The sequence below is a fragment of the Colossoma macropomum genome, unplaced genomic scaffold (assembly GCF_904425465.1).
Source record: "Colossoma macropomum unplaced genomic scaffold, Colossoma_macropomum, whole genome shotgun sequence".
Taxonomy (NCBI): Eukaryota; Metazoa; Chordata; class Actinopteri; order Characiformes; family Serrasalmidae; genus Colossoma; species Colossoma macropomum.
The window spans coordinates 1360196-1384691 of record NW_023495660.1 but is presented as its reverse complement, the minus strand read 5'-3'; positions in this window follow the sequence as shown (position 1 = coordinate 1384691).

Genomic DNA, 24496 nt, shown 5'->3' with positions numbered 1-24496 from the left:
TCTAAGGTGTATCATGTCTGTGATAGAACACTGAGCATAGGCCTCAAAGATTCCATTCCACATTTTATACTGTATAGTCCCAATTACTTGCTTTTTGGTAGAACATCCTTGCCTTAATTTAAGAGCTACCTTCACAATTTCTTTTCAATTATCTGAACAGGTTGGAATTTTGGTTCAAGGAACCACCAACTGCAAGCTCTCATTCTATTATTATACTCACTGGTCTTAAGGTTTGGCTACCATTTAGGGCGCCCATGACCTTTGGCTCAAAGCTCAGATTAAATGGTTTTGTAGGCCAAAAATTCAGGGTCATGATTACTAAGTCTTGTCTTCACAATAATAATTCCCCATTCTATTGTAATAGGGTAGAGGCCTCTGGGCCTGTGTTTAAGAGCTCATGTCCCTTCTAACTCTTTCGAAATGACATGATTCATTCTTGGTATTGACTCAGAGATTTCATTGCAATTTTTTCCATCCTTAGCCTCAGTTCAGAAATGCAGTTATAAGACCCTGTGCTTTGGCCTCCAAATTGCCATTCAAATATTATAGTTCCTATTCTAAGAGGTTGGGTCTTGGCTTTATTCTAAGGGATTTTGTGTTGGTGATATGGTGCTGGGACCTGGCCTCAGAGCTCCATTTCCAAATGTTCTTCTTTAGAGTCCAAATGGCTGGCTCATGCTACTGGACCTTTGCACGGGTGTTTGGTCTTTCATTTCAACACTATTGTCCCTATCTTATAGTTTGGTTCATTGTTAGTGGGACCCAAACCAGAGTCTTAGAACACAAATCCTTGACTTTAATCTGTTTTAGCTAAACGAAAGAAGCTTAAGAACAAGACCGTGAGCCTGGGCATCAGAGACCCAATCAGAATTTCTTGGTGCTATTCTAAGGATTTTATTTCAAGGAGAGATGATGTTAGGCCTTGGATCCTGCTCGAATTTTTAATCTTCAGACACTAAACATCTGAGTCATGGGTACTTGTACTTTTCTTGGGCTTTTGCAATTTCATTGCAATTTCTTATCAGTCGTTGAGACTAATGCGTGATTTATTTTCTCTGTCCTTAAGTGTTGGTTTTAGTTCCTGGGCTATTGGCCATTGCCTTAGAATCATGCCCCAGATTTCATTATTTCAAGGCAATTTGGCAGGGAACCCATGGCCTGGGCCTGTGCCATAGCCCTCCCACAAAAATTACTTGCTATTTTCTAAGGTGTATCATGTCTGTGATAGAACACTGAGCATAGGCCTCAAAGATTCCATTCCACATTTTATACTGTATAGTCCCAATTACTTGCTTTTTGGTAGAACATCCTTGCCTTAATTTAAGAGCTACCTTCACAATTTCTTTTCAATTATCTGAACAGGTTGGAATTTTGGTTCAAGGAACCACCAACTGCAAGCTCTCATTCTATTATTATACTCACTGGTCTTAAGGTTTGGCTACCATTTAGGGCGCCCATGACCTTTGGCTCAAAGCTCAGATTAAATGGTTTTGTAGGCCAAAAATTCAGGGTCATGATTACTAAGTCTTGTCTTCACAATAATAATTCCCCATTCTATTGTAATAGGGTAGAGGCCTCTGGGCCTGTGTTTAAGAGCTCATGTCCCTTCTAACTCTTTCGAAATGACATGATTCATTCTTGGTATTGACTCAGAGATTTCATTGCAATTTTTTCCATCCTTAGCCTCAGTTCAGAAATGCAGTTATAAGACCCTGTGCTTTGGCCTCCAAATTGCCATTCAAATATTATAGTTCCTATTCTAAGAGGTTGGGTCTTGGCTTTATTCTAAGGGATTTTGTGTTGGTGATATGGTGCTGGGACCTGGCCTCAGAGCTCCATTTCCAAATGTTCTTCTTTAGAGTCCAAATGGCTGGCTCATGCTACTGGACCTTTGCACGGGTGTTTGGTCTTTCATTTCAACACTATTGTCCCTATCTTATAGTTTGGTTCATTGTTAGTGGGACCCAAACCAGAGTCTTAGAACACAAATCCTTGACTTTAATCTGTTTTAGCTAAACGAAAGAAGCTTAAGAACAAGACCGTGAGCCTGGGCATCAGAGACCCAATCAGAATTTCTTGGTGCTATTCTAAGGATTTTATTTCAAGGAGAGATGATGTTAGGCCTTGGATCCTGCTCGAATTTTTAATCTTCAGACACTAAACATCTGAGTCATGGGTACTTGTACTTTTCTTGGGCTTTTGCAATTTCATTGCAATTTCTTATCAGTCGTTGAGACTAATGCGTGATTTATTTTCTCTGTCCTTAAGTGTTGGTTTTAGTTCCTGGGCTATTGGCCATTGCCTTAGAATCATGCCCCAGATTTCATTATTTCAAGGCAATTTGGCAGGGAACCCATGGCCTGGGCCTGTGCCATAGCCCTCCCACAAAAATTACTTGCTATTTTCTAAGGTGTATCATGTCTGTGATAGAACACTGAGCATAGGCCTCAAAGATTCCATTCCACATTTTATACTGTATAGTCCCAATTACTTGCTTTTTGGTAGAACATCCTTGCCTTAATTTAAGAGCTACCTTCACAATTTCTTTTCAATTATCTGAACAGGTTGGAATTTTGGTTCAAGGAACCACCAACTGCAAGCTCTCATTCTATTATTATACTCACTGGTCTTAAGGTTTGGCTACCATTTAGGGCGCCCATGACCTTTGGCTCAAAGCTCAGATTAAATGGTTTTGTAGGCCAAAAATTCAGGGTCATGATTACTAAGTCTTGTCTTCACAATAATAATTCCCCATTCTATTGTAATAGGGTAGAGGCCTCTGGGCCTGTGTTTAAGAGCTCATGTCCCTTCTAACTCTTTCGAAATGACATGATTCATTCTTGGTATTGACTCAGAGATTTCATTGCAATTTTTTCCATCCTTAGCCTCAGTTCAGAAATGCAGTTATAAGACCCTGTGCTTTGGCCTCCAAATTGCCATTCAAATATTATAGTTCCTATTCTAAGAGGTTGGGTCTTGGCTTTATTCTAAGGGATTTTGTGTTGGTGATATGGTGCTGGGACCTGGCCTCAGAGCTCCATTTCCAAATGTTCTTCTTTAGAGTCCAAATGGCTGGCTCATGCTACTGGACCTTTGCACGGGTGTTTGGTCTTTCATTTCAACACTATTGTCCCTATCTTATAGTTTGGTTCATTGTTAGTGGGACCCAAACCAGAGTCTTAGAACACAAATCCTTGACTTTAATCTGTTTTAGCTAAACGAAAGAAGCTTAAGAACAAGACCGTGAGCCTGGGCATCAGAGACCCAATCAGAATTTCTTGGTGCTATTCTAAGGATTTTATTTCAAGGAGAGATGATGTTAGGCCTTGGATCCTGCTCGAATTTTTAATCTTCAGACACTAAACATCTGAGTCATGGGTACTTGTACTTTTCTTGGGCTTTTGCAATTTCATTGCAATTTCTTATCAGTCGTTGAGACTAATGCGTGATTTATTTTCTCTGTCCTTAAGTGTTGGTTTTAGTTCCTGGGCTATTGGCCATTGCCTTAGAATCATGCCCCAGATTTCATTATTTCAAGGCAATTTGGCAGGGAACCCATGGCCTGGGCCTGTGCCATAGCCCTCCCACAAAAATTACTTGCTATTTTCTAAGGTGTATCATGTCTGTGATAGAACACTGAGCATAGGCCTCAAAGATTCCATTCCACATTTTATACTGTATAGTCCCAATTACTTGCTTTTTGGTAGAACATCCTTGCCTTAATTTAAGAGCTACATTCACAATTTCTTTTCAATTATCTGAACAGGTTGGAATTTTGGTTCAAGGAACCACCAACTGCAAGCTCTCATTCTATTATTATACTCACTGGTCTTAAGGTTTGGCTACCATTTAGGGCGCCCATGACCTTTGGCTCAAAGCTCAGATTAAATGGTTTTGTAGGCCAAAAATTCAGGGTCATGATTACTAAGTCTTGTCTTCACAATAATAATTCCCCATTCTATTGTAATAGGGTAGAGGCCTCTGGGCCTGTGTTTAAGAGCTCATGTCCCTTCTAACTCTTTCGAAATGACATGATTCATTCTTGGTATTGACTCAGAGATTTCATTGCAATTTTTTCCATCCTTAGCCTCAGTTCAGAAATGCAGTTATAAGACCCTGTGCTTTGGCCTCCAAATTGCCATTCAAATATTATAGTTCCTATTCTAAGAGGTTGGGTCTTGGCTTTATTCTAAGGGATTTTGTGTTGGTGATATGGTGCTGGGACCTGGCCTCAGAGCTCCATTTCCAAATGTTCTTCTTTAGAGTCCAAATGGCTGGCTCATGCTACTGGACCTTTGCACGGGTGTTTGGTCTTTCATTTCAACACTATTGTCCCTATCTTATAGTTTGGTTCATTGTTAGTGGGACCCAAACCAGAGTCTTAGAACACAAATCCTTGACTTTAATCTGTTTTAGCTAAACGAAAGAAGCTTAAGAACAAGACCGTGAGCCTGGGCATCAGAGACCCAATCAGAATTTCTTGGTGCTATTCTAAGGATTTTATTTCAAGGAGAGATGATGTTAGGCCTTGGATCCTGCTCGAATTTTTAATCTTCAGACACTAAACATCTGAGTCATGGGTACTTGTACTTTTCTTGGGCTTTTGCAATTTCATTGCAATTTCTTATCAGTCGTTGAGACTAATGCGTGATTTATTTTCTCTGTCCTTAAGTGTTGGTTTTAGTTCCTGGGCTATTGGCCATTGCCTTAGAATCATGCCCCAGATTTCATTATTTCAAGGCAATTTGGCAGGGAACCCATGGCCTGGGCCTGTGCCATAGCCCTCCCACAAAAATTACTTGCTATTTTCTAAGGTGTATCATGTCTGTGATAGAACACTGAGCATAGGCCTCAAAGATTCCATTCCACATTTTATACTGTATAGTCCCAATTACTTGCTTTTTGGTAGAACATCCTTGCCTTAATTTAAGAGCTACCTTCACAATTTCTTTTCAATTATCTGAACAGGTTGGAATTTTGGTTCAAGGAACCACCAACTGCAAGCTCTCATTCTATTATTATACTCACTGGTCTTAAGGTTTGGCTACCATTTAGGGCGCCCATGACCTTTGGCTCAAAGCTCAGATTAAATGGTTTTGTAGGCCAAAAATTCAGGGTCATGATTACTAAGTCTTGTCTTCACAATAATAATTCCCCATTCTATTGTAATAGGGTAGAGGCCTCTGGGCCTGTGTTTAAGAGCTCATGTCCCTTCTAACTCTTTCGAAATGACATGATTCATTCTTGGTATTGACTCAGAGATTTCATTGCAATTTTTTCCATCCTTAGCCTCAGTTCAGAAATGCAGTTATAAGACCCTGTGCTTTGGCCTCCAAATTGCCATTCAAATATTATAGTTCCTATTCTAAGAGGTTGGGTCTTGGCTTTATTCTAAGGGATTTTGTGTTGGTGATATGGTGCTGGGACCTGGCCTCAGAGCTCCATTTCCAAATGTTCTTCTTTAGAGTCCAAATGGCTGGCTCATGCTACTGGACCTTTGCACGGGTGTTTGGTCTTTCATTTCAACACTATTGTCCCTATCTTATAGTTTGGTTCATTGTTAGTGGGACCCAAACCAGAGTCTTAGAACACAAATCCTTGACTTTAATCTGTTTTAGCTAAACGAAAGAAGCTTAAGAACAAGACCGTGAGCCTGGGCATCAGAGACCCAATCAGAATTTCTTGGTGCTATTCTAAGGATTTTATTTCAAGGAGAGATGATGTTAGGCCTTGGATCCTGCTCGAATTTTTAATCTTCAGACACTAAACATCTGAGTCATGGGTACTTGTACTTTTCTTGGGCTTTTGCAATTTCATTGCAATTTCTTATCAGTCGTTGAGACTAATGCGTGATTTATTTTCTCTGTCCTTAAGTGTTGGTTTTAGTTCCTGGGCTATTGGCCATTGCCTTAGAATCATGCCCCAGATTTCATTATTTCAAGGCAATTTGGCAGGGAACCCATGGCCTGGGCCTGTGCCATAGCCCTCCCACAAAAATTACTTGCTATTTTCTAAGGTGTATCATGTCTGTGATAGAACACTGAGCATAGGCCTCAAAGATTCCATTCCACATTTTATACTGTATAGTCCCAATTACTTGCTTTTTGGTAGAACATCCTTGCCTTAATTTAAGAGCTACATTCACAATTTCTTTTCAATTATCTGAACAGGTTGGAATTTTGGTTCAAGGAACCACCAACTGCAAGCTCTCATTCTATTATTATACTCACTGGTCTTAAGGTTTGGCTACCATTTAGGGCGCCCATGACCTTTGGCTCAAAGCTCAGATTAAATGGTTTTGTAGGCCAAAAATTCAGGGTCATGATTACTAAGTCTTGTCTTCACAATAATAATTCCCCATTCTATTGTAATAGGGTAGAGGCCTCTGGGCCTGTGTTTAAGAGCTCATGTCCCTTCTAACTCTTTCGAAATGACATGATTCATTCTTGGTATTGACTCAGAGATTTCATTGCAATTTTTTCCATCCTTAGCCTCAGTTCAGAAATGCAGTTATAAGACCCTGTGCTTTGGCCTCCAAATTGCCATTCAAATATTATAGTTCCTATTCTAAGAGGTTGGGTCTTGGCTTTATTCTAAGGGATTTTGTGTTGGTGATATGGTGCTGGGACCTGGCCTCAGAGCTCCATTTCCAAATGTTCTTCTTTAGAGTCCAAATGGCTGGCTCATGCTACTGGACCTTTGCACGGGTGTTTGGTCTTTCATTTCAACACTATTGTCCCTATCTTATAGTTTGGTTCATTGTTAGTGGGACCCAAACCAGAGTCTTAGAACACAAATCCTTGACTTTAATCTGTTTTAGCTAAACGAAAGAAGCTTAAGAACAAGACCGTGAGCCTGGGCATCAGAGACCCAATCAGAATTTCTTGGTGCTATTCTAAGGATTTTATTTCAAGGAGAGATGATGTTAGGCCTTGGATCCTGCTCGAATTTTTAATCTTCAGACACTAAACATCTGAGTCATGGGTACTTGTACTTTTCTTGGGCTTTTGCAATTTCATTGCAATTTCTTATCAGTCGTTGAGACTAATGCGTGATTTATTTTCTCTGTCCTTAAGTGTTGGTTTTAGTTCCTGGGCTATTGGCCATTGCCTTAGAATCATGCCCCAGATTTCATTATTTCAAGGCAATTTGGCAGGGAACCCATGGCCTGGGCCTGTGCCATAGCCCTCCCACAAAAATTACTTGCTATTTTCTAAGGTGTATCATGTCTGTGATAGAACACTGAGCATAGGCCTCAAAGATTCCATTCCACATTTTATACTGTATAGTCCCAATTACTTGCTTTTTGGTAGAACATCCTTGCCTTAATTTAAGAGCTACCTTCACAATTTCTTTTCAATTATCTGAACAGGTTGGAATTTTGGTTCAAGGAACCACCAACTGCAAGCTCTCATTCTATTATTATACTCACTGGTCTTAAGGTTTGGCTACCATTTAGGGCGCCCATGACCTTTGGCTCAAAGCTCAGATTAAATGGTTTTGTAGGCCAAAAATTCAGGGTCATGATTACTAAGTCTTGTCTTCACAATAATAATTCCCCATTCTATTGTAATAGGGTAGAGGCCTCTGGGCCTGTGTTTAAGAGCTCATGTCCCTTCTAACTCTTTCGAAATGACATGATTCATTCTTGGTATTGACTCAGAGATTTCATTGCAATTTTTTCCATCCTTAGCCTCAGTTCAGAAATGCAGTTATAAGACCCTGTGCTTTGGCCTCCAAATTGCCATTCAAATATTATAGTTCCTATTCTAAGAGGTTGGGTCTTGGCTTTATTCTAAGGGATTTTGTGTTGGTGATATGGTGCTGGGACCTGGCCTCAGAGCTCCATTTCCAAATGTTCTTCTTTAGAGTCCAAATGGCTGGCTCATGCTACTGGACCTTTGCACGGGTGTTTGGTCTTTCATTTCAACACTATTGTCCCTATCTTATAGTTTGGTTCATTGTTAGTGGGACCCAAACCAGAGTCTTAGAACACAAATCCTTGACTTTAATCTGTTTTAGCTAAACGAAAGAAGCTTAAGAACAAGACCGTGAGCCTGGGCATCAGAGACCCAATCAGAATTTCTTGGTGCTATTCTAAGGATTTTATTTCAAGGAGAGATGATGTTAGGCCTTGGATCCTGCTCGAATTTTTAATCTTCAGACACTAAACATCTGAGTCATGGGTACTTGTACTTTTCTTGGGCTTTTGCAATTTCATTGCAATTTCTTATCAGTCGTTGAGACTAATGCGTGATTTATTTTCTCTGTCCTTAAGTGTTGGTTTTAGTTCCTGGGCTATTGGCCATTGCCTTAGAATCATGCCCCAGATTTCATTATTTCAAGGCAATTTGGCAGGGAACCCATGGCCTGGGCCTGTGCCATAGCCCTCCCACAAAAATTACTTGCTATTTTCTAAGGTGTATCATGTCTGTGATAGAACACTGAGCATAGGCCTCAAAGATTCCATTCCACATTTTATACTGTATAGTCCCAATTACTTGCTTTTTGGTAGAACATCCTTGCCTTAATTTAAGAGCTACCTTCACAATTTCTTTTCAATTATCTGAACAGGTTGGAATTTTGGTTCAAGGAACCACCAACTGCAAGCTCTCATTCTATTATTATACTCACTGGTCTTAAGGTTTGGCTACCATTTAGGGCGCCCATGACCTTTGGCTCAAAGCTCAGATTAAATGGTTTTGTAGGCCAAAAATTCAGGGTCATGATTACTAAGTCTTGTCTTCACAATAATAATTCCCCATTCTATTGTAATAGGGTAGAGGCCTCTGGGCCTGTGTTTAAGAGCTCATGTCCCTTCTAACTCTTTCGAAATGACATGATTCATTCTTGGTATTGACTCAGAGATTTCATTGCAATTTTTTCCATCCTTAGCCTCAGTTCAGAAATGCAGTTATAAGACCCTGTGCTTTGGCCTCCAAATTGCCATTCAAATATTATAGTTCCTATTCTAAGAGGTTGGGTCTTGGCTTTATTCTAAGGGATTTTGTGTTGGTGATATGGTGCTGGGACCTGGCCTCAGAGCTCCATTTCCAAATGTTCTTCTTTAGAGTCCAAATGGCTGGCTCATGCTACTGGACCTTTGCACGGGTGTTTGGTCTTTCATTTCAACACTATTGTCCCTATCTTATAGTTTGGTTCATTGTTAGTGGGACCCAAACCAGAGTCTTAGAACACAAATCCTTGACTTTAATCTGTTTTAGCTAAACGAAAGAAGCTTAAGAACAAGACCGTGAGCCTGGGCATCAGAGACCCAATCAGAATTTCTTGGTGCTATTCTAAGGATTTTATTTCAAGGAGAGATGATGTTAGGCCTTGGATCCTGCTCGAATTTTTAATCTTCAGACACTAAACATCTGAGTCATGGGTACTTGTACTTTTCTTGGGCTTTTGCAATTTCATTGCAATTTCTTATCAGTCGTTGAGACTAATGCGTGATTTATTTTCTCTGTCCTTAAGTGTTGGTTTTAGTTCCTGGGCTATTGGCCATTGCCTTAGAATCATGCCCCAGATTTCATTATTTCAAGGCAATTTGGCAGGGAACCCATGGCCTGGGCCTGTGCCATAGCCCTCCCACAAAAATTACTTGCTATTTTCTAAGGTGTATCATGTCTGTGATAGAACACTGAGCATAGGCCTCAAAGATTCCATTCCACATTTTATACTGTATAGTCCCAATTACTTGCTTTTTGGTAGAACATCCTTGCCTTAATTTAAGAGCTACCTTCACAATTTCTTTTCAATTATCTGAACAGGTTGGAATTTTGGTTCAAGGAACCACCAACTGCAAGCTCTCATTCTATTATTATACTCACTGGTCTTAAGGTTTGGCTACCATTTAGGGCGCCCATGACCTTTGGCTCAAAGCTCAGATTAAATGGTTTTGTAGGCCAAAAATTCAGGGTCATGATTACTAAGTCTTGTCTTCACAATAATAATTCCCCATTCTATTGTAATAGGGTAGAGGCCTCTGGGCCTGTGTTTAAGAGCTCATGTCCCTTCTAACTCTTTCGAAATGACATGATTCATTCTTGGTATTGACTCAGAGATTTCATTGCAATTTTTTCCATCCTTAGCCTCAGTTCAGAAATGCAGTTATAAGACCCTGTGCTTTGGCCTCCAAATTGCCATTCAAATATTATAGTTCCTATTCTAAGAGGTTGGGTCTTGGCTTTATTCTAAGGGATTTTGTGTTGGTGATATGGTGCTGGGACCTGGCCTCAGAGCTCCATTTCCAAATGTTCTTCTTTAGAGTCCAAATGGCTGGCTCATGCTACTGGACCTTTGCACGGGTGTTTGGTCTTTCATTTCAACACTATTGTCCCTATCTTATAGTTTGGTTCATTGTTAGTGGGACCCAAACCAGAGTCTTAGAACACAAATCCTTGACTTTAATCTGTTTTAGCTAAACGAAAGAAGCTTAAGAACAAGACCGTGAGCCTGGGCATCAGAGACCCAATCAGAATTTCTTGGTGCTATTCTAAGGATTTTATTTCAAGGAGAGATGATGTTAGGCCTTGGATCCTGCTCGAATTTTTAATCTTCAGACACTAAACATCTGAGTCATGGGTACTTGTACTTTTCTTGGGCTTTTGCAATTTCATTGCAATTTCTTATCAGTCGTTGAGACTAATGCGTGATTTATTTTCTCTATCCTTAAGTGTTGGTTTTAGTTCCTGGGCTATTGGCCATTGCCTTAGAATCATGCCCCAGATTTCATTATTTCAAGGCAATTTGGCAGGGAACCCATGGCCTGGGCCTGTGCCATAGCCCTCCCACAAAAATTACTTGCTATTTTCTAAGGTGTATCATGTCTGTGATAGAACACTGAGCATAGGCCTCAAAGATTCCATTCCACATTTTATACTGTATAGTCCCAATTACTTGCTTTTTGGTAGAACATCCTTGCCTTAATTTAAGAGCTACATTCACAATTTCTTTTCAATTATCTGAACAGGTTGGAATTTTGGTTCAAGGAACCACCAACTGCAAGCTCTCATTCTATTATTATACTCACTGGTCTTAAGGTTTGGCTACCATTTAGGGCGCCCATGACCTTTGGCTCAAAGCTCAGATTAAATGGTTTTGTAGGCCAAAAATTCAGGGTCATGATTACTAAGTCTTGTCTTCACAATAATAATTCCTGATTCTATTGTAATAGGGTAGAGGCCTCTGGGCCTGTGTTTAAGAGCTCATGTTCCTTCTAACTCTTTCAAAATGACATGATTCATCCTTGGTATTGCCTCAGAGATTTCATTGCAATTTTTTTCCATCCTTAGCCTCAGTTCAGAAATGCAGTTATAAGACCCTGTGCTTTGGCCTCCAAATTGCCATTCAAATATTATAGTTCCTATTCTAAGAGGTTGGGTCTTGGCTTTATTCTAAGGGATTTTGTGTTGGTGATATGGTGCTGGGACCTGGCCTCAGAGCTCCATTTCCAAATGATCTTCTTTAGAGTTCAAATGGCTGGCTCATGCTACTGGACCTTTGCACGGGTGTTTGGTCTTTCATTTCAACACTATTGTCCCTATCTTATAGTTTGGTTCATTGTTAGTGGGACCCGAACCAGAGTCTTAGAACACAAATCCTTGACTTTAATCTGTTTTAGCTAAACGAAAGAAGCTTAAGAACAAGACCGTGAGCCTGGGCATCAGAGACCCAATCAGAATTTCTTGGTGCTATTCTAAGGATTTTATTTCAAGGAGAGATGATGTTAGGCCTTGGATCCTGCTCGAATTTTTAATCTTCAGACACTAAACATCTGAGTCATGGGTACTTGTACTTTTCTTGGGCTTTTGCAATTTCATTGCAATTTCTTATCAGTCGTTGAGACTAATGCGTGATTTATTTTCTCTATCCTTAAGTGTTGGTTTTAGTTCCTGGGCTATTGGCCATTGCCTTAGAATCATGCCCCAGATTTCATTATTTCAAGGCAATTTGGCAGGGAACCCATGGCCTGGGCCTGTGCCATAGCCCTCCCACAAAAATTACTTGCTATTTTCTAAGGTGTATCATGTCTGTGATAGAACACTGAGCATAGGCCTCAAAGATTCCATTCCACATTTTATACTGTATAGTCCCAATTACTTGCTTTTTGGTAGAACATCCTTGCCTTAATTTAAGAGCTACATTCACAATTTCTTTTCAATTATCTGAACAGGTTGGAATTTTGGTTCAAGGAACCACCAACTGCAAGCTCTCATTCTATTATTATACTCACTGGTCTTAAGGTTTGGCTACCATTTAGGGCGCCCATGACCTTTGGCTCAAAGCTCAGATTAAATGGTTTTGTAGGCCAAAAATTCAGGGTCATGATTACTAAGTCTTGTCTTCACAATAATAATTCCCCATTCTATTGTAATAGGGTAGAGGCCTCTGGGCCTGTGTTTAAGAGCTCATGTCCCTTCTAACTCTTTCAAAATGACATGATTCATTCTTGGTATTGACTCAGAGATTTCATTGCAATTTTTTCCATCCTTAGCCTCAGTTCAGAAATGCAGTTATAAGACCCTGTGCTTTGGCCTCCAAATTGCCATTCAAATATTATAGTTCCTATTCTAAGAGGTTGGGTCTTGGCTTTATTCTAAGGGATTTTGTGTTGGTGATATGGTGCTGGGACCTGGCCTCAGAGCTCCATTTCCAAATGTTCTTCTTTAGAGTCCAAATGGCTGGCTCATGCTACTGGACCTTTGCACGGGTGTTTGGTCTTTCATTTCAACACTATTGTCCCTATCTTATAGTTTGGTTCATTGTTAGTGGGACCCGAACCAGAGTCTTAGAACACAAATCCTTGACTTTAATCTGTTTTAGCTAAACGAAAGAAGCTTAAGAACAAGACCGTGAGCCTGGGCATCAGAGACCCAATCAGAATTTCTTGGTGCTATTCTAAGGATTTTATTTCAAGGAGAGATGATGTTAGGCCTTGGATCCTGCTCGAATTTTTAATCTTCAGACACTAAACATCTGAGTCATGGGTACTTGTACTTTTCTTGGGCTTTTGCAATTTCATTGCAATTTCTTATCAGTCGTTGAGACTAATGCGTGATTTATTTTCTCTGTCCTTAAGTGTTGGTTTTAGTTCCTGGGCTATTGGCCATTGCCTTAGAATCATGCCCCAGATTTCATTATTTCAAGGCAATTTGGCAGGGAACCCATGGCCTGGGCCTGTGCCATAGCCCTCCCACAAAAATTACTTGCTATTTTCTAAGGTGTATCATGTCTGTGATAGAACACTGAGCATAGGCCTCAAAGATTCCATTCCACATTTTATACTGTATAGTCCCAATTACTTGCTTTTTGGTAGAACATCCTTGCCTTAATTTAAGAGCTACATTCACAATTTCTTTTCAATTATCTGAACAGGTTGGAATTTTGGTTCAAGGAACCACCAACTGCAAGCTCTCATTCTATTATTATACTCACTGGTCTTAAGGTTTGGCTACCATTTAGGGCGCCCATGACCTTTGGCTCAAAGCTCAGATTAAATGGTTTTGTAGGCCAAAAATTCAGGGTCATGATTACTAAGTCTTGTCTTCACAATAATAATTCCCCATTCTATTGTAATAGGGTAGAGGCCTCTGGGCCTGTATTTAAGAGCTCATGTCCCATTTAACTCTTTCAAAATGACATGATTCATACTGGGTATTGACTCAGAGATTTCATTGCAATTGTTTTCCATCCTTAGCCTCAGTTCAGAAATGGAGTTATAAGACCCTGGGCTTTGGCCTCCAAATTGCCATTCAAATATTATAGTTCTTGATTTTTCTGAAGGATTTTGTTTAGGTGTAATGATGGTGGGACCTTGCCTCAGAGCTCCCATTTCAAATTTTGTTCTTTTCAGTACAAATTGCTGGCTCATGCGTGGCGATTACTATTCATATTTCAAATTATCCTAAAGGATTTTTTTAACGTGAACTCTTTAGAATGATTAAAATCAGACATTTCTGCCATAAAATACCCTTTATATGTAAAGGTATCGTGGATTTAGGCGCTTCTTCACCCTGAAAATGCGTTTGCAGCACTCCCCAAGCGCTCAGACGCTTCAGAAAGCCTGGAAACGCTATGCAGTATTGTAACGTGATCTCATTATAATGTTTAAAAACAGATATTTCTGCCATAAAACATCCTTAACTTGAGAAGGATCGGACACGAAATGACATTTTCATGAGAAAAAACCTGACTACTTCCCCTCAGGTGACTATACTTATACAAAATGAAGTCGTGGATTTAGGCGCTTCTTCACCCTGAAAATGCGTTTGCAGCACTCCCCAAGCGCTCAGACGCTTTAGAAAGCCTAGAAACGCTATGCAGTATTTTCTCAAAGTCAAATCATTACAATATATATAAACAGAAATTTCTGCAATAAATACTCCTTTATATTAATGGGAACAGTGAGTAAACAACAATTTCTAAAGAGAAAAAAGAGTACTTTAACTTGGGTGACTACACTTGTACAATCATGAAGTCGTGGATTTAGGCGCTTCTTCGCCCTGAAAATGCGTTTGCAGCACTCCCCAAGCGCTCAGACGCTTTAGAAAGCCTGGAAACGCTATGCAGTATTGTCTCAACGTGAAGTCATTGTAATGTATATAAACAGACATTTCTGCAATAAATAATCCTTCATATTAAGGGGAACAGTGAGTAAACCACTTTTTCTTAAGAGAAAATAGGAGTACTTTAACTTGGGTGACTACACTTGTACAATAGTCAAGTCGTAGGTTTAGGCGCTTCTTCACCCTGAAAATGCGTTTGCAGCACTCCCCAAGCGCTCAGACGCTTCAGAAAGCCTAGAAACGCTATGCAGTATTGTCTTAACGTGATCTCATTATAATGTTTATAAACAGACATTTCTGCCATAAAATATCCTTAACTTGAGAAGGATCGGACAGGAAATGACATTTTCATGAGAAAAAATATGACTACTTTACCTTAGGTGACTGTACCTATGCAATAATGAAGTCGTGGATTTAGGCGCTTCTTCACCCTGAAAATGCGTTTGCAGCACTCCCCAAGCGCTCAGACGCTTTAGAAAGCCTGGAAACGCTATGCAGTATTGTCTCAACGTGAACTCATTGTCATGTATATAAACAGACATTTCTGCAATAAATACTCCTTTTTATTAATGGGAACAGTGAGTAAACAACAATTTCTAAAGAGAAAAAAGGAGTACTTTAACTTGGGTGACTACACTTGTACAATCATGAAGTCGTGGATTTAGGCGCTTCTTCACCCTGAAAATGCGTTTGCAGCACTCCCCAAGCGCTCAGACGCTTTAGAAAGCCTGGAAACGCTATGCAGTATTTTCTCAACGTCAACTCATTATAATATACATAAACAGACATTTCTGCAATAAATAATCCTTTATATTAAGGGGAACAGTGAGTAAACCACTTTTTCTTAAGAGAAAATAGGAGTACTTTAACTTGGGTGACTACACTTGTACAATAGTGAAGTCGTGGATTTAGGCGCTTCTTCACCCTGAAAATGCGTTTGCAGCACTCCCCAAGCGCTCAGACGCTTTAGAAAGCCTGGAAACGCTATGCAGTATTGTCTCAAACTGAACTCATGGTAATGTATATAAACAGACATTTCTGCCATAAAACAACCTTCATATTAAGGGGAACAGTTGGTAAACCATTTTTTCTTAAGAGAAAAAAGAAGTACTTTAACTTGGGTGACTACACTTAAACAACTATGAAGTCGTGGATTTAGGCGCTTCTTCACCCTGAAAATGCGTTTGCAGCACTCCCCAAGCGCTCAGACGCTTTAGAAAGCCTAGAAACGCTATGCAGTATTGTCTCAACGTGAAGTCATTGTAATGTATATAAACAGACATTTCTGCAATAAATAATCCTTTATATTAATGGGAACAGTGGGGAAACCACTTTTTCTTTAGAGAAAAAAAGGAGTACTTTAACTTGGTTGAGTACACTTGTACAATAGTGAAGCCTTCTTCACCCTGAAAATGCGTTTACAGCACTCCCTAAGCGCTCAGACGCTTACAAAGCCTGGAAACGCTATGAAGTATTGTCTCAACGTGAACTCGTTGTCATGTATATAAACAGACATTTCTGCATAAAAATCCTTATATTAAGGGGAACGGGAGTAACCATTTTCATGAGAAAAAATATGACTACTTTACCTCGGTGACTACACTATACAATATGAAGTCGTGGATTTAGGCGCTTCTTCACCCTGAAAATGCGTTTGCAGCACTCCCCAAGCGCTCAAACGCTTTAGAAGGCCTGGAAACGCTATACAGTATTGTCTCAACGTCAATTCATTACAATATATATAAACAGACGTTTCTGCAATAAACAATCATTCATATTAAGGGGAACAGTGAGTAAACCACTTTTTCTTAAGAGAAAAAAGGTGTACTTTAACTTGGGTGACTACACTTGTACAATCATGAAGTCGTGGATTTAGGCGCTTCTTCGCCCTGAAAATGCGTTTGCAGCACTCCACAAGCGCTCAGACGCTTTAGAAAGCCTAGAAACGCTATGCAGTATTTTCTCAACGTCAACTCATTATAATATACATAAACACACATTTCTGCAATAAATAATCCTTTATATTAAGGGGAACAGTGAGTAAACCACTTTTTCTTAAGAGAAAAAAGGAGTACTTTAACTTGGGTGACTACACTTGTACAATAGTGAAGTCGTAGGTTTAGGCGCTTCTTCACCCTGAAAATGCGTTTGCAGCACTCCCCAAGCGCTCAAACGCTTTAGAAAGCCTGGAAACGCTATGCAGTATTTTCTCAACCTGATCTCAATATAATGTTTATAAACAGACATTTCTGCCATAAAACATCCTTAACTTGAGAAGGATCGGACAGGAAATGACATTTTCATGAGAAAAAATATGACTTCTTTACCTTAGGTGACTATACTTATACCATAATGAAGTCGTGCATTTAGGCGCTTCTTCACCCTGAAAATGCGTTTGCAGCACTCCCCAAGCGCTCAGACGCTTTAGAAAGCCTGGAAACGCTATGCAGTATTGTCTCAACGTCAACTCATTATAATATATATAAACAGACATTTCTGCAATAAACAATCCTTTATATTAAGGGGAACGGTGAGTAAACCACTTTTTCTTAAGAGAAAATAGGTGTACTTTAACTTGGGTGACTACACTTGTACAATCATGAAGTCGTGGTTTAGGCGCTTCTTCACCCTGAAAATGCGTTTGCAGCACTCCCCAAGCGCTCAGACGCTTTAGAAGGCCTGGAAACGCTATGCAGTATTTTCTCAAAGTGAAGTCATTGTCATGTATATAAACAGACATTTCTGCAATAAAACATCCTTCATATTAAGGGGAACGTGAGTAAACACATTTTCATGAGAAAAAATAGGAGTACTTTAACTTGGGTGACTACACTTGTACAATAGTGAAGTCGTGGATTTAGGCGCTTCTTCACCCTGAAAATGCGTTTGCAGCACTCCCCAAGCGCTCAGACGCTTTAGAAAGCCTGGAAACGCTATGCAGTATTGTCTCAACGTGATCTCATTATAATGTTTATAAACAGACATTTCTGCAATAAATATGCTTAATATAAGAAGGAACGGACAGGAAAGACATTTTCATGAGAAAAAATATGACTACTTTACCTTAGGTGACTATACTTATACAATAATGAGTCGTGGATTTAGGCGCTTCTTCACCCTGAAAATGCGTTTGCAGCACTCCCCAAGCGCTCAGACGCTTTAGAAAGCCTAGAAACGCTATGCAGTATTGTCTCAACGTCAACTCATTACAATATATATAAACTGAAATCTCTGCAATAAACAATCATTTATATTAAGGGGAACGGTGAGTAAACCACTTTTTCTTAAGAGAAAATAGGTGTACTTTAACTTGGGTGACTACATTTGTGCAATAGTGAAGTCGTAGGTTTAGGCGCTTCTTCACCCTGAAAATGCGTTTGCAGCACTCCCCAAGCGCTCAGACGCTTTAGAAAGCCTAGAAACGCTATGCAGTATTGTCTCAACGTCAACTCATTATAATATATATAAACAGACATTTCTGCAATAAATAATCCTTCATATTAAGAGGAACAGTGAGTAAACCACTTTTTCTTAAGAGAAAATAGGAGTACTTTAACTTGGGTGACTACACTTGTACAATAGTGAAGTCGTAGGTTTAGGCGCTTCTTCACCCTGAAAATGCGTTTGCAGCACTCCCCAAGCGCTCAGACGCTTTAGAAAGCCTAGAAACGCTATGCAGTATTGTCTTAACGTGATCTCATTATAATGTTTATAAACAGATATTTCTGCATAAAAATCCTTAAATGAGAAGGATCGGACAGGAAATGACATTTTCATGCGAAAAAATATGACTTCTTTACCTTAGGTGACTATACTTATACAATAATGAAGTCGTAGGTTTAGGCGCTTCTTCACCCTGAAAATGCGTTTGCAGCACTCCCCAAGCGCTCAGACGCTTTAGAAAGCCTAGAAACGCTATGCAGTATTGTCTTCACGTGATCTCATTATAATGTTTATAAACAGACATTTCTGCCATAAAATATCCTTAACATGAGAAGGAACGGACAGGAAATAACATTTTCATGAGAAATAATATAAATACTTCACCTTAGGTGACTATAATTATACAATAATGAAGTCGTGGATTTAGGCGCTTCTTCACCCTGAAAATGCGTTTGCAGCACTCCCCAAGCGCTCAGACGCTTTAGAAAGCCTAGAAACGCTATGCAGTATTTTCTCAACGTCAACTCATTATAATGTATATAAATAGAGATTTCTGCAATAAACAATCCTTTACATTAATGGGAGCAGTGAGTAAACCACTTTTACTTAACAGAAAATAGGAGTACTTTAACTTGGTTGATTACACTTGTACAATAATGAAGTCGTGGTGCTTGGCGCTTCTTCACCCTGAAAATGCGTTTGCAGCACTCCATAAGCGCTCAGACGCTTTAGAAAGCCTAGAAACGCTATGCAGTATTGTCTTCACGTGATCTCATTATAATGTTTATAAACAGACCTTTCTGGCATAAAATATCCTTAAAATGAGAAGGAACGGACAGGAAATAACATTTTCATGAGAAATAATATAACTACTTCACCTTAGGTGACTATACTTATACAATAATGAAGTCGTGGATTTAGGCGCTTCTTCACCCTGAAAATGCGTTTGCAGCACTCCCCAAGCGCCCAGACGCTTTAGAAAGCCTGGAAACGCTATGCAGTATTGTCTTCACGTGATCTCATTATAATGTTTATAAACAGACATTTCTGCCATAAATTATGCTTAATATAAGAAGGAACGGACAGGAAAGGAAATAACATTTTCATGATAAAACATATAACTACTTTACCTTAGGTGACTATACTTATACCATAATGAAGTCGTGGATTTAGGCGCTTCTTCACCCTGAAAATGCGTTTGCAGCACTCCCCAAGCGCTCAGACGCTTTAGAAAGCCTGGAAACGCTATGCAGTATTTTCTCAACGTCAACTCATTATAATATACATAAACAGACATTTCTGCAATAAATAATCCTTTATATTAAGGGGAACAGTGAGTAAACCACTTTTTCTTAAGAGAAAAAAGGAGTACTTTAACTTGGGTGACTACACTTGTACAATAGTGAAGTCCTAGGTTTAGGCGCTTCTTCACCCTGAAAATGCGTTTGCAGCACTCCCCAAGCGCTCAGACGCTTTAGAAAGCCTAGAAACGCTATGCAGTATTGTCTTCACGTGATCTCATTATAATGTTTATAAACAGATATTTCTGCCATAAAACATCCTTAACTGAGAAGGAACGGACAGGAAATAACATTTTCATGAGAAAAATATGACTTCTTTACCTTAGGTGACTATACTTATACAATAATGAAGTCGTGGATTTAGGCGCTTCTTCACCCTGAAAATGCGTTTGCAGCACTCCCCAAGCGCTCAGACGCTTTAGAAAGCCTGGAAACGCTATGCAGTATGCAGCAAAATGTTTGTTTATAATCCTAATGGTGTCTTCACAGTAGGAGAATACTGCATAGCGTTTTCAGCCTCTCTATGGCATTTGAGCGCCCATGGAATGCTGGAAACGCCTTTTCGGTGTGAAGAAACGCCTAAAACCACAACTTCATGATTGGACAGTTGTGAATAGTCACACTAGTTAAAGTGGTCTTTTTATTTTAAAGAAATTGTGTTTTGCGGGGTGTTCCACTGTATATAAAAAGGTATTTCATTGCAGAGATGTCTGTTTCTGATCATTAAAATGAGTTCACGTTAAGAGAATACTGGATAACGATTCCAGCCTTTCTGAAGCGTTTGTTCGCTGGTCGAGTGCTGGAAACACTTTTTCAGTGTGAAGAAACGCATAAAACTATAACATCATGATTGAACAGATGTAGTCACCCTAGTTGAAGTAGTGATAATTGTTCTGAAGCGAATGTGATCTACAGTGTGTTCTATTGTATATAAAATGTATTTTGGCAGAAATGTGTGTTTATAATCATAATGGTGTCTTCAGCTTAAGAGAATACTGCATAGCGTTTTCAGCCTCTCTATGGCATTTGAGCGCCCATGGAATGCTGGAAACGCCTTTTCGGTGTGAAGAAACGCCTAAAACCACAACTTCATGATTGGACAGTTGTGAATAGTCACACTAGTTAAAGTGGTCTTTTTATTTGAAAGAAATTGTGTTTTGCGGGGTGTTCCACTGTATATAAAAAGGTATTTCATTGCAGAGATGTCTGTTTCTGATCATTAAAATGAGTTCACGTTAAGAGAATACTGGATAACGATTCCAGCCTTTCTAAAGCGTTTGTTCGCTGGTCGAGTGCTGGAAACACTTTTTCAGTGTGAAGAAACGCATAAAACTATAACATCATGATTGAACAGATGTAGTCACCCTAGTTGAAGTAGTGATAATTGTTCTGAAGCGAATGTGATCTACAGTGTGTTCTATTGTATATAAAATGTATTTTGGCAGAAATGTGTGTTTATAATCATAATGGTGTCTTCAGCTTAAGAGAATACTGCATAGCGTTTTCAGCCTCTCTATGGCATTTGAGCGCCCATGGAATGCTGGAAACGCCTTTTCGGTGTGAAGAAACGCCTAAAACCACAACATCATGATTGAACAGAGGCAATCACCCAAATTAAAGTACTCATTTTATTTTCTTAAGAAAATGTTATTTACGGTGTGTTCCATTGTACATGAAAGGTATTTCATTGCAGAGATGTCTGTTTCTGATCATTAAAATGAGTTCACGTTAAGAGAATACTGGATAACGATTCCAGCCTTTCTAAAGCGTTTGTTCGCTGGTCGAGTGCTGGAAACACTTTTTCAGTGTGAAGAAACGCATAAAACTATAACATCATGATTGAACAGATGTAGTCACCCTAGTTGAAGTAGTGATAATTGTTCTGAAGCGAATGTGATCTACAGTGTGTTCTATTGTATATAAAATGTATTTTGGCAGAAATGTGTGTTTATAATCATAATGGTGTCTTCACGATGTGAGTACACTGAACATCGCTCTTGGTTTTCCAAAGCGTTTGAGCGCTTGAGGAGGGCAATAAATTCAATTTCTAATATCTTAGAGTACATGAGGACGCTTTTAGTATTACACAGGTTTGGCCACCCTAATTAATGCTTTAGTGATCTTTCTAATGAAATTTTTATTTTTAGTCGGTTACATTGCAAATGAAGTGAGCTCACGAGAGGACACTAGGCTTCCATTCCACATTTTATTGTGTACAGTCAAATTAAATGTTTTTTTTTGTTAAGAATAATTCTGAGTGATGGTTTCTAGGTCTTTTTTTCACAAAATTAATTCCCTATTCTATGAAAACAGTATTGAGGGCTTTGGGCCAGTATTTAAGAGCTCATATCCAATCTAACTCTTTCAAAATGAAAAGGCTTGTACTGGGTATTGGCTCTTGAGCTCTTAAACACAGGCCCATAAGCCTCGATATCATTACAATAAAATCAGGAATTAATAGTGTGAAGACAAGACCTAGACACCATGACCCAGAATTTAGGCTTAAACAAAACATTTAATCTAAGCTTTGAGTCAAAGGTCATGGGCCTGTCTAAAGGATATCCATCCCTTAACAATAGTGAACGTAACATTGGATTGGTGGCATGAGCGTCCTCATGTACATGACGATACAATGAAATTGAGTTTACTGCATGCCTTAAGCACTCAAACGCTTAGGAAAACTAAGGGCGATATTCAGTATTCTGTCATCGTGAAGACACCATAATGATTATAAATAGACGTTTCTGCCTAAAAATGCTATGTATGGAAAAGACCGGAAATCATATTTTTTGACTGCTTAAAATAGGGTGACTACACCTCTACAATCATGAAGTCGTGGATGGACCGAGCGCTGAAAGCACAAAGCACAAGCGCTCAATCGCTTCAAAAAGGCTAGAAACGACATTTTTATTCTATCAAGGTGAACTTATTTTAGTGATCAGAAAAAGACTTTTCTACAATTAAAACACCTTCCATAAGTAAGGGAACAGACAATAAATCACATATTAAAACGACAAAATATGACTACATCAAAATATGATTACATCTGTTCAATCATGATGTTGTGGTTTTAGGCGTTTCTTCACACTGAAAAAGCGTTTCCAGCACTCCACAAGCGCTCAAATGCTATAGAGAGGCTGAAAACACAAACTTGTATTCTCTTAACTTGGAGACACCATTATGATTATACACTGACATTTCTGCCCAAAAATACATTTTATATACAAGGGAACACACCGTAAAACACATTTTCTTAAATAAAGCAATATGAGTACTTTAGTTTGGGTGATTACATTGTTCAATCATGATGTTGTGGTTTTAGGCGTTTTCTCACACTGAAAAGGCGTTTCCAGCACTCCACAAGCGCTCAAACGCTTTAGAAGGCCTAGAAATGCTATGCTCATTCTATGAACATGAGCTCATTTCAATGATCAGAAAAAGACTTTTCTGCAATAAAACACCCTTTATATGCAATGGAACACACAATTATAGCAAATATTGTAAAGAAAAAATATGACTTTTTCAACTTGGGTTAGCACACCTGTACAATCATGAAGTTGTGGATTTAGGCGTTTCTTCACACTGAAAAAGCGATTCCAGCACTCCACAAGTGCTCAAACGCTTTAGAAAGCCTAGAAACACTATGTTCATTCTATGAACGTGAGCTCATTTCAATGATCAGAAAAAGACTTTTCTGCAGTGATTTCACCTTTCAATAGTAATGGAACAGACAGTAAATCACATATTCTAAAGAAAAAATATCACTATTTCAACTTGGGTGATTACATCTGTTCAATCATGATGTTGTGGTTTTAGGCGTTTTCTCAAACTGAAAAGGTATTTCCAGCACTCCACAAGCGCTCAAACACTTTAGAAAGGCTGGAAACGCAATCTTGTATTCTCTTAACGTGGTGACACTGTTATGATTATACACTGACATTTCTTTCTCTTTTTTATTGCTTTTTAAATGTCTTACAACACAAATTCAAAGGAAAAACATATACAGACCTAAAACAACACTTACAACATCAGACCGAATAAACATTAGTCAATATACAAATAAAATAGCATGACTAGATAAGTGATTAACATAAATAAATAAATAAATAAATAACATAATTAAAGACAAAAAAAGAAAAGGTGCAAAAGGCTGGGCAGGAGCAGTTGGGAGATTGTTATGGTGCATTCAGGAGGGGGAATTACCCAAGTCCTCTGCAGGAAGCTGCGGAAGAGACCTGAAAAAGGTGATGAAAGGTGACCAGCATCTATAAAAGCTATCCACAGAACCCCTCAAACTAAACTTGATCTTCTCGAGGTGCAAAAAGAAAACAACATCTCTCAGCCAAAGGGAATGAGAGGGAGGAAAGCGGATCTTCCAGCTGATAAGAATTCTACGCCTTGCTAGTAACAAAGCAAAGGCAATAGAGTCTAATTCTTGGGAATTCAACAGGGTAGTGCCGGTGTAAATACTAAAAATAGCTAGTAAAGGGCAGAGACTCAGATATTTATTAAAGACAGTAGAAAGAGTAGAGTATACAAAGTCCCAAAATCTCCCCAGTTTGCGGCAAGACCAAAACATATGAAAGAGGGTCGCCGGATCTTCGTCACAGCGAGGGCAGGCTGGCTTAACCTCGGGATAGATTTGTGCTAGTTTAGCATTGCACAGATGAGCTCTATGGACAACCTTCAGCTGCATTATGTTTAGTCTTGCGCAAGAGGATGAAGAGTTAACTCTAGCCAAAGCTTCAGTCCACGATCTCTCCTCCAACCTAAGACCCAGCTCCGCCTCCCATTTAACCCTGGCCTCAGAAATCTTTGCCTTATTAAAAGATAAAATCTTGTTATAAAAAATTGAAATAAGCCTTCCTTCCGTTTGCACAGTAAAAAGGTCCTCCCAAGGAAGAGTTGGGGGGCATTCCGGAAACATGGGAAAAAGGGATTCTGCACAATGTCGAACTT